The sequence below is a fragment of the Vicugna pacos genome, chromosome 8, assembly GCF_048564905.1.
Source record: "Vicugna pacos chromosome 8, VicPac4, whole genome shotgun sequence".
NCBI lineage: Eukaryota > Metazoa > Chordata > Mammalia > Artiodactyla > Camelidae > Vicugna > Vicugna pacos.
In genome coordinates, this window is record NC_132994.1 from 58,318,846 (window position 1) to 58,330,830 (window position 11,985).

An 11,985-nucleotide genomic window follows, 5' to 3' on the forward strand; every position below is an offset into this window, starting at 1 on the left:
GGAAGTCTGATTTTCTACAATTACATTTAGGTTTCAAACATCAATAAATTTTCCTTGAACTACTACATTTGCATTAATTTGTCTTCTTTTTGATTTGCTTTGAAATATAAGCACAAAAACATGAAAGGTGAGATTTGCACACCTTGTAAGTGAAGTATACTTTTTTTTTTCATTTTTATATTCCTTGTTTATAGTTGAGTCCCTGGAACTATATTGTTTAGTGAGCAATAAAGATTTATTGAATGTATGTATGTTTGCATGGCTAAATGGCTTGAAAAGTGGATGGGATGAAGGAAGTATCACTTCCTATGCTGTTTTAACGTTAAAGACATTTAGCCTTAGAAATCTTAAGCAACTTGCTTAAAGAATTATTGATGGAAACACTGAGGATCCTGTTGTCAAGCTGAGGACTCTTCATTGTAACATTCTTCTCTTATCAGTGGAAATACCATCTAATAAGCAACAGTAGGGGTAGCATTCGGGGGAGTGACAATTGCTATAAAGACAAGACTGTTGTAAGTAGCATCCTAATATCTGCTAAGACATTGACTGAAATGAACTAAGAGACAGATCATGAATGAAGTGATGATGAGCTGGACTAGTGTGGTAGATGAAGACACTAGGAGGAAAACAGTATTTCAAGGACTTAACAAGAGAAATCTATAAAGCTTGGACTCTAAATGGGTAAATGAGGTAAGAGTGCTGAGAAATCAAAGGAAATTTCAACAATTATTTGTCTGGGGTATCTGCAGGATAATGTCATAATTTTGACAACAGAGAAGAAAGGTGACTCATTGAGGAAACTATGATTTCAAGTTTTAAAATTCTATGTTGTGAAGAAAGTGAAGATAACAAAATAAACATGTCTTCTAGTAATTAAGTAAAAAGCACAAAATTTAAAAATAAACAAATAAAATGGTAAATATAGTAATGAAGCATTGATTTTTAGCCACATTGAAGAAACCTGAATGAAAGACTAATACGTTGACTTTCTTCCTACTCCTCAATGCCGTCAAGATCTTTTTCCTTTGGGCCTTTAAACTACTGTATCGTCTGCCTGGAATGTTCATGCACGGATCCCCTTAACTGATTTTGTTTTAGCATTCAACTATCAACTGAAATATCATCTCCTCGGAGTGAGTTTCCCAACATTAGCACCGTTTTACACATTCTGCATACTTATTTAAGCCTAATAAAAGTCCCATGCACTAGGTACTATCCTAAGTATACCTAAGTAAACTTAGAGAAAATGAAGACTAAGAAAGTATAAGAAATCTGTAATAACAGCTAAAAAGTGGTCAGTTAAGGAACCAGAGAAAAATGATATCTGAACCAAGGCAGTTTGTGTCTAATAATATCTTAGAATGAATAACACTCTGAAACCACTGTATTCATTTATTTCCCAGTACATTTTATGTTCTTCCAGGAAGCATGTGTCCACAGACAAAATGCCAAAGGCCTATACCTCCACTTAAGTGTGAAAAGAAATAAACCTGCATCAGCGAAGCAGGAAGGGTTCGAGTTGTCCTAGATTTTATCAATTTACATATTCACATCTCTTGTGCCATGTGATTTTTACAGCCCCTACCACTAAGGAGGTAGAATATATTTCCCTGCCCTTTGGCTTTGTATTTAGCCCGATAACGTGCTTTGGCCACTGGGGTATTGATGAGAGTAACTTAACCAAAGGCCAAAAAAAAAAAAAAAAAAAACACATGTATGCAACATCCCTGCTTTCACCATGAGAGAACGTGGTTTGGCTAGTTTGCTGGTTCAGCAAACAGATCCAGCGGAGATGGCTTTCCCATTCCCACCCCCAGCAGCCTATCTACAAACTCATGAGCTAAGTAATGACTCTTAGCTTTGGGGGTTTTTAGTAAGAGTTAACTGATTCAGAAATTGGTACCAGAAGAGGGGTACCGCCATTAGAAAAACCAAAATTATCTGGCATTGCCTTTGCAACAAGCAGCAGGCTCTAAGTAAACAGAAGAGACAGGGGAAATGTCAAGGGAACTGTTTTAGGAGGTTGAGAAATTGGAGACATGTGTTTCATCGTGATGAAATATTTGGTAAAACTCTCACGTAAGGTTACTTAGAAGATTGAAAATGTACCTAATGAACTTTTGGAACTGCACAAAAAGAACTCCAGGGAAAACAGAATGTTGACAACTTGGGTTTTGCTCTTTTAGCTGCAAAAAAATAAAAGCTAAAAGCAAGTGATGGGCTCAAAATAAATTAGTAAGCAGAATTTTGATGCCATACATAATCCAGAACTTGCCAGACTGGAAAATATAACTTTTTCTCATCTCTAACACCTCCAAACAACAAAATACTCTCAAAATAAGATACAGACTTGAGGTAAAGAGATTTTCCTTTAGTATTATGTTCACGGAGTTCAATAAAACATATTTGCACAGCCCTGTCAGGTACTAAAATATAAAGCTAAAGTATTTTTACAGCTTTGAGGCATAACTGATATAAAAAAACTGCACATATTTAATGTAGACAATCTGATGAGTTTAAACAGATGTATATACGTGTAATACCATCACCACAATCAAAATGATAAAAATATTAATCACTTCCAAAATTTTCCTTGTGTCCTTTTGCTTGCTTTTTTTTTCTTGATACACCTTCTTAACAAAATTTTAAGTGTACAACACTATACTGTTAACTATAGGCACTATATTGTACAACTGACTTCTAGAATCTGTTCATCTTGTACAACTATAACTTTATACCCATTGAACAACAGCTTCCCGTTTTCCCCTGCCCCCATCTTTGGGAACCATCAATCTCTTTTCTCCTTCTGTAAGTTTGACCATTTTAGAAGTCACATATAAGGGAAATCATTCAGTATTTGTCCTTCTGTGCCTGACTTATTTTACTTGGTATAATTTCTTCCAGGTACATCCTTGTTGTCACAAATGACAAGATTTCTTTCTTTGTTAAGGCTGAATAGTATTCAATTATATGTATATATCACAATTTTTATCCATTTGTCTGTTAATGGATTTTTCATTGTTTCCATATCTTGGCTATTGAGAGTATTGGTGCAATGAACATAAGGGTGTAGATATCTTTTTAAAACCCTGATTTCAATTTTTTGGATATATACCCAGAAGTGGAATTGGGTTGTTTTAAATGTGTGGTACTGGTGCAGAATGAGTAGATTAATGGAATATAACAGGAACAATAATAAGACAGACATCTGGAGAATCCCAAGCATTGTTCTAGGTGGTTGAGAATAAGCAATTTAAAAAGATAGATGCTCTGTCATCAAGGAGGTGGAAAAGACAGGCAAATTAAATAAGATCACACATCTTTTGCTACTCTTGTTATTGAGGCAGAAAATAATTCCACTTTCTTTGACTTTGGTATTGATGATTTGTATGATCAATGGAAGGAAATGGTGGCATGAACAATGAATGGAATGTGGCTGAGCTCTCAGCTGATAACCAGCTTCTCCAGTCCTGTGTGTGAGCCATCCAGGACACATTCCCTAGTGAAGTCTTCAGATAACTGCATTAGATGAGAAACCTTCAGTAAGCACAGACCTCTGAGCCCAGTCGACCACAGAAATGTGAGCAATAGTAATAAGATGTGGTTTAAGCTACTAATTTTTGTTACAAAGCAACAGATAACTAGAAATAGGCAAATAATGAAGGTTTGAAAATAAAATAAATTCAGGCAATGGTAAGTGTTGTAAAGGAGAGAGAAGAAATTCATGAGTTTTGGATGTGTACATGCATTGATTGATTTAGTCTTCAAAATAGCACTTTACAGTTCATAAAAGCTAGAATTAGAAATTTATTTTGAATGGCTTATAAGTAAACAATTTTGGGATAAGTAGTTAACTGGAAATTAATGTTGTATACCACCATGTATCAAAAAATGGCATATGAAATAAAGAGTCAAATGTCAACATACTCTATTAAAAAGAAAAAACTAGGTAAAAGAACTATATGAGCTGTTAAAATATTTGTATAATATAAGTCAAAAATATCAGATTATTTAATATGTGAGGAGCTTCTAAAATCAATGAAAGAGGAATAAATGTCTTACTTTTAAAATGCACAACAGAAACCAATAAATAAACAAATTTATAAGAGAGATAAAAATTAGAGAAATATAAAAAAATTCAACCTCATATGTGTTAGTAAAATGCAAATTAATATTATTGATTCATTTAAAACATTTGACCTTAACTGAATGATTTAAAAATAAAATTAGACCATCTATTGGTGTCAAAAAATGGGTACCTAGTATCCTACTACCTGGCCACAGTAATTTTTGAATGTATGAGTGTACTATAGCATCACCAAACTGAATAGTGTTTGAATACTTTAACATCTTAAATAAATGTATTAAAGGAAATTATTAGCAATATATGACAGGCAAGTGTATTAAAATATTAACTGCCATTATAATAATATAATTCAAAAATTATACAAATAACAAATAATGAAGGATATATTTAATAAGTAATATTTAAATAACAATTTCAGGATAGTATATAATTGTGTCATATATAGTTGACAAATGTTTCTGAAATATTTTCTTCAATTAGTTTTGAAATACTGCCTCAAGAAAAATTCAAATGAGAGAAATGGTATAACTATTTTTATAATTAGGTATAGATTGAACGGTAGATAAAGAAATTGAAATCAAGATAGAGGTGAAGATAGAGATAAAAACGATAGAGTTAAAGATGGAGATGGAAATCCTGATACAGTAAAAAATAATGAGAGAAACTTCACTAAAATGTTAAGGGAAATCTAATGGGTAAGTAAGCTTATGTGGAATGTTTATAATCAACTTTATTGAGTTATAATTCACATAAAATAAAATGCACTCATTTTAAGTGTAGCTAGATGAACTGTGACACGGATATACACCCATGTAACCACCCTTACCTTCGAGATGTGGAAGTATTCCCATTACTCCCCTAAACCCCCTCCTGATCTTTTAGGCATTTTACCGAATGTCTAATGGAACTCCATTGATTTTTTAATCAACTTTTTAATCAACTTTAATCAACAATTTGTAACTTATTTTCAAATTTTCTTTTTTTCATGAAAAATAGAGCTATTATAGTGATTAAAAAAAATTCTATACCTTTAAAAGTTCTAAACTTCTTTAAAATTCCACTAAAATTAAGAGTGAAATTCACAATTATATTTTGTTAAATCAGTTATGTTTTTACCCAATCAAAAAATGGGCAGAAGACCCAAGTATATATTTCTCTAAAGACATACAGATGGCCAACAGTCACATGAAAATATGTTCAATGTCACTAATTATTAGAAATATGCAAGTCAAAAACTACAATGAGATATCACCTCACACAGGTCAAAAGGATCATCATCAAAAAGTCTACAAGTAATAAATGCTGGAGAGGGTGTGGAGAAAGGGAACCCTCCTATACCATTGATGAGAAGGTAAACTGATGCAGCCACTATGGAGAACAGTATGGTCGTTCCTTAAAAAACTAAAAATAGAGCTACCATAATATGATCCATCAATCCCACTCCTGGGCATATACCTGGAGAAAACTGTAATTCATAAAGATACATGCACCCCAATGTTCATAGCAGCACTATTTAAAATAGCCAAGACATGGAAGCAACCTAAATTTCCACCGAGAAATGAATAGAAAAAGAAGAGGTGGTATATGTATATGTCATATACATATGTATACAACTGAATATTATTCAGCCATAAGAATGAAATAATGCCATTTGCAGAAACATGGATGGACCCAGAGATTATCATACTAAGTGAAGTAAGTCAAAGACAAGTATCATATATCACTTTTATGTGGAATCTAAAATAATGATACAGATGAACTGATTTACAAAATAGAAATAGACTCACTGACATAGAGAACAAACTTCTGGTTATCAAAGAGGAAAGGTGGAGGGGGATAAATTAGGAGTTTGGAATTAACAGATACACAGTACTGTATATACAATAGACAACAAACACGGACTTCCTGTATGGCACAGGGAACTATATTCATTACCTTATAATAAACTATAATGGAAAAGAATCTGAAAAAGTATATATATACACACAGACCTGAATCACTTTGTACACCTGAAACTAACACAACCTTGTAAGTCAACTATACTTTAACCAAAAAAATTAAATCAGTTATGTCTTATCTCTTTAATAATGAATGATAATGGGTTAATAAAGCAATGGTCCATGGCACAGTGAGAAGCTTAGAACATAAAAAAATTAATTCCTATAGGAATTTAATCCCAATGTGTAAGGTATCAGGTAATAAGTTTCCTCATTTATAAAGTGGAGACAATATTAATAGTGTCTATTTTATAGGATTGTTATGAAGATTAAATGAAGGAATTAAAGGAAAAAAAGCAGTAAAGTGTGGGAAATAGTTTCTGACCTATAATGAGGCGTTTAAAAGCTATTCTTATTTTTAGATGTTATTGCTACATCCTTAATTCTAAAATATTACTTATAAAAGAAAAGTAAAAAATTGGTAACAGGATAAGTGAACATTAGGTTTAGTGAAAATACCTTGAAATCTAAAATCCATCATTTTGTATTTAAGCCCTAGCTGTGCTTCTTAATAGTGATGTTATATTCCTGCTATGTGATCTCACATGAAATTATTTAACTATTCTGCATTGTTCTATCCCTTTAACCATAAAATGGATGATGATAATTACAATATTTTTCCCTTATGTGAGTACTCTTTGGAATTCACATATTTAATGAAATTTGTAGTATAAAATATTACAAAATTAGAATAATGTAGCACACATCCATTTATACTATCATGTAGACCTAGCAAATGTTGATATTTTTTAGGTTTTTTTGATGGATCTTTTTAAGCTTTTTTTTTTTCTTTAACAATGTTACAGATAATAATACAGCACCCAGTACTATCTTACACAGAGGTAAGCAATACTTTAAAATTGGCACATATCTTTCCTATCCATTTAATTCTTAAATTATGTGTCATTTTGTGTAGTTTTAAAGATACATAAACATTATTTTTATACATCACTTACCAAACAATTTGTCATTCAGATTTAAAGATACTGATAAATCTAGATCATTTATTTTAATCTCCATGAATTTCAAGTGTCGTTACTACTATTATTATTGCTCCTATTACTTCTAAACATCTGTAAGTATTATGCTGATTTTCTTCAAGTTAAAAATCAATCTTTTGGCATTTTTAAGATGCCCATTCTAACCTAGTAAGTGATCAACTTTTTTTAATTGATGTATAGCTGATTTACAATATTGTATTAGTTTTAGTTGTACAGTATAGTGATTCAGTATCTTTAGAGATTATACTCCATTAAAAGTTATTATAAGATAATGGTTAATTTTGCTGTGCTATACAATATATCCTTGTTGCCAATCTATTTTATACATAGAACCTTGTATCTCTTAATCCCATAATACTAATTTGTCCTTCCCTCCTTCCCTCTTTCCACTGGTAACCACTAGTTTGTTTTCCTTATCTGTGAGTCTGTTTTACTATATACATTTGTATTATTTTTTAGATCCCACATATAAGTGACATCATACAGTATTTGTATTTCTCTGTCTGACTTATTTCATAAGCATACTATTCTCTCAGTCCATCCACATTGTTGTAAAAGGCAGCATTTCATTCTTTTTATGGCTGAGTAATAGTCCATTAAAGGAAATATATATGGTATATTTATACCACATCTTTTTATCCATTCATCTGTTGATGGACACTTGTGCTGCTTCTGTATCTTGGCTATTGTAAATACTGCTGCTATGAACAATGGAGTTCATGTATTTTTCTGAATTAATGCTTTCATTGTTTCTAGATACATAGCCAGAATTGGAATTGCTAGATCATATGAATAATAAGTGTTCAATTTTTTAGAAATAATCCTTGAAAAGGACTTTCAAGATGTGCTTCAAAAGAATGTGTACTTGAAAGATATGTTGCAGGCTCTATTCAATTAGAACTATTTTCTTCTTATTCAAATTTTTTTACATCCACACTAAAGTCTGCAACCTTTTCTATCAAATCCTGAATTACTGTGTTATAATCTTCTAAAAGTTTTCTGTATTAGTCCCTGTATTGGGTAAACTTTTATTTGAAATGCCAGGTGCATAAAGAGCAAGAACATCTTATGTTTCTCATATATTAGTTTTTTTAGAATTGAGTAATGATCCTAATATCCAATTACCATCAGCTCATCTGCTACTAATATTACTGTGACAGCTTTGTTTGGTTGTCATTGCTGTTTTGGTTGTTTTTACTACTATTAACTCAGAATATCTATTACCTGCCTGTCTGTGACATGTTTTAGGGCTCTCTCTCTTTCTCTCTTCTCTCTCAAATCTAATTTTAAAGTATTTTCAATATATGATTTAAATCTGTGTAAATAAATTGATTGCTAGTATCTCTGAATTAGTGTCCACAATCTTGTTCAGTTTCTATTTTCCTTATTTATCTCTTCATTTCTTTTTTTCTTTTTTCAGATTTTCCATTGGATTTTTTAAGCTTTTTGTTGCTCTCTCCACACACATTTTTTTATTTTAATTTTGCCCAATTGATAGATTGAAAATGGTCAGTTCTTTTTCTTTCTTAAAACAAAAGACAGTCATATATTAAATATGCATTTTTTAAACAATATTAATATGGTGTTTTGGGTTACTGTATCTGCGAATCAGAGCATGTTTTTAGGTAAGTTTTGCCTACTTACAGCCATTCCCTTCATCTACTCCAGAAAATTACAAGGAGCTTAAATTTTTAACTTAGATTACATTCATTTCCCATACTGTTGCAATACAGTATTTCAATTCTAATGTTTTAAAATCCCACATTATTACTTATTATTTAGTTTTATCAAGATACTTGTTTACCATTGCATCACCTATTTCTTTTTTCCTGTGTTCAGTTTTTAAATTAATATATCTAAAACAAGTTCTTAAGTAGAGATCTCTAAGTAGTGATTTCATTTCTATGCATTAGACTGTCTTTATTTTATCCTCATCTTGACCAATAATGAGCAGCATATTCTAGACTGATAAGTACTCTTCCCTCAGCATCTGACATGTATTAGATCTCCTGTCCTTCGTATTTTACTGATTAGGAAGTCCGTTGTTAAGAATTTGTTCCTGTGTAGATAACCTTCCTTTTCTCTCTGGTTGATTTTAAAATTTATCTCTTATTTTTTTGGTACTCACTCTGATATTTGGAGGGATGAAATCATGTTTGCTAATCTTGACAAACAATTATTATGCTTCTTAAATCTAAAGATATCTGTTTTCTTTTTAATTCTGAAAAACTGCCTCTCTTATCTCTGTGAATATCATTACCCCTTCCCCTTTCTCTCTGATCTTATCTTCTGCATTCTTATTAGAGATAATTTGGTCATTAACTGCTGCTTCACATTTTCCTTCTCTTTATCTGTGTTACATACTTTCCTCAGATTCACATTAAACTTTAACTTTAAGCTATCTCTTTTCAGCTATGTTTACTCTTATGCACCACAGTTCATCTGTACACGTACTTAATACCAAAGATATCTAGCTATGGATATGGAAATATGGATATATACATACAGATATAAATATAGATGTAGATTCATTTTTCTGTAAGATTTATGTAGTTCTTATTAGAGTTTGCTCTTTTTGTTCCTATGATTACTGTTTCACTATATCATCTTTGGTTTTACTACAACTTCCACTATAATTATATTCTACTTTTCATTATTTCATACACACTTATAATTTCTTATAAATTGTTTTATTATGTCAATTTGGGCAGGGCCAATTCTTCTATTTGTTGCTTCTATTGACTCCTCCTTAGTGAGAGCTATTAACTCTTTGATTGCAAAGTCTTAAATGTGAGTTCTTCTTCAGCCAAAGCTTACTTTGGGCTTGTTTGATTGACTTCTGTGTGACCTGCTTTGTGGACAGAGTGGTTTAAATTTACGTCTATGGGTGTCCAGGGCTTACAGTGACACTGCTTTTATTTTACCATTAATTTATAGTCATGGATTACTACACATCTTGGATGACATAATACAGATTTGGACATTTGGATTCCCCCTCCACCTTCCTGCGGCTTTAGGTTAAAGTTTTATCTTATTGGATCCCTGCTCTTATATTTGGTCTCCAAACCTCTCTTCTCAGACTCTTGGGGAAATTATTTGCTTCTTAACTCCTTCAGTGTGTTGACTGAAGTTTCCTTAGTCATTTTCTTTTAGTGAGGATATTTCTTTATGTAGGGGTTTTAGTTCCATCTCTGAAGGGGTAAGACTGCATACATATTTCCTTATTTAAAACACAGTCCCCCTGGTGGTAGAGTAATTCCAATTTTATTCCATTATCCAGGTCATTTCTTAGTTAAATCATGAGTCTTCCTTTCCTGCTTTTAGTTCTGTCTTCAATCTAGCATGTAGAATTTGCTTATTTTCTCTTGAGCTCAACTTGGATTTTTTAAATGGTCATTCTGTTTTATCCAGTAATTCAGTATATTTCATGCAAGAAATTTTTGATCACATCAGTTGTCCATGTTGCTGGAAGCCATTTCCATTTATTTTTCACTTGGTCAATTACTATGATGAGAAAAAGCTACATAAGCAAGATCAGAAGCAGTGGAATTGTCACAGTGAGAGATTTGATGCTTTTGAAAAATGGAATATGAACACACATGTTCAAATCTGATTCAGGAAATTGACTTAAGCACCACAAAGGTCTTTCCAGATTTGCAGTGTCATGACTCTAAGAATTCACTCGTGTTTGCTGAACCCGTAAGGAAGAAACAAATTAAGACACAGCAGCACAGAATGGATCTTGCCTTCAAGTTTTTATAAAATTCTACAATACAATTATTATAGGAAGGAGCCTTAGAAATTTTTCATTCCAACATCCTAATTTAACAAGTGGAGAAATCTCCAAAACATGAGCAAGGCATACTGTCAATTTCTGGTGTAAGAACAGATCTCCTACACCAGTGTCATACTTCAATCTACCCCAGAGGAAACTTCCAATTTGAGTAAGTTTATTGAAAGCTGGATTCCATCAATTTACTGCTAATGTTCATCCATTCGTAGTAAGCAACTGGTAAGCAAAGTAATAAGCACTATATCACTCAAAAATTGTAATTCTTATACAGGATTTTGATTTTTCAAGTTTTGTGTTTGATTCAGGGTATTTCCTTCCAACTCTTAAACCCTAAGGTGCATGCATGTGTGAGTGTGTGTATGATAACCCCATGAAATACTACACAGCTTTGGTGGTTAAACAAAACAAAAACAAAAAGAAGATTGAAAAACTCTAGTTCGAGAATCAATTCTTAAAGCTGAAAGAATTTTGCTCAAGACAGAAAATCGTGAAGAGTTATAGCCATCCCAAATGTCAGATATGAAGACAGATTGCTAATATCTGGGAAAACAGTATAAGTAAAAGAAAAACTGTGACACGCTGTACAGACAACAACATTTTTAATATTTTATGAGGATTTTTGGGGTTCTATTCACTCTATTTTTATCACCTCCAGATTATGTGACTCTCACCCTTACCCTCTAAAAGTGAAGTAAATCTTTTTCTGAAGAAAATCTTGGACTCACAGGAATCTGAAAAGTACAATTGCTACTACACAGAACTAAACCTTTTACCATATTAACTTGATAAGAGGCCTGTGTGTGTGTGGGTAGGGGAGCAATTTAATGGCTATGTTTAAAAGACATCTTTGGAACAACTGGGTGATTTTGATATGGACTGTAGCATATTACATAACAGTAAAGTACCAATGTTACATCTCTTGGATAATGTGTTAATTATGGTTCTGTAGTAAAATCTGTTTTTAGAGGATGCATGCGAAAGTATTTAGGGCTGAAGTGTCATGATATCTTTAACTTACTTTTAAACATGAGTGTTTGTGCATACGTGTCTGTGTGTGTGTATGTGTGTGTATGTGTGTGTGTGTGTAGAAAGAGAGAAGGGAAA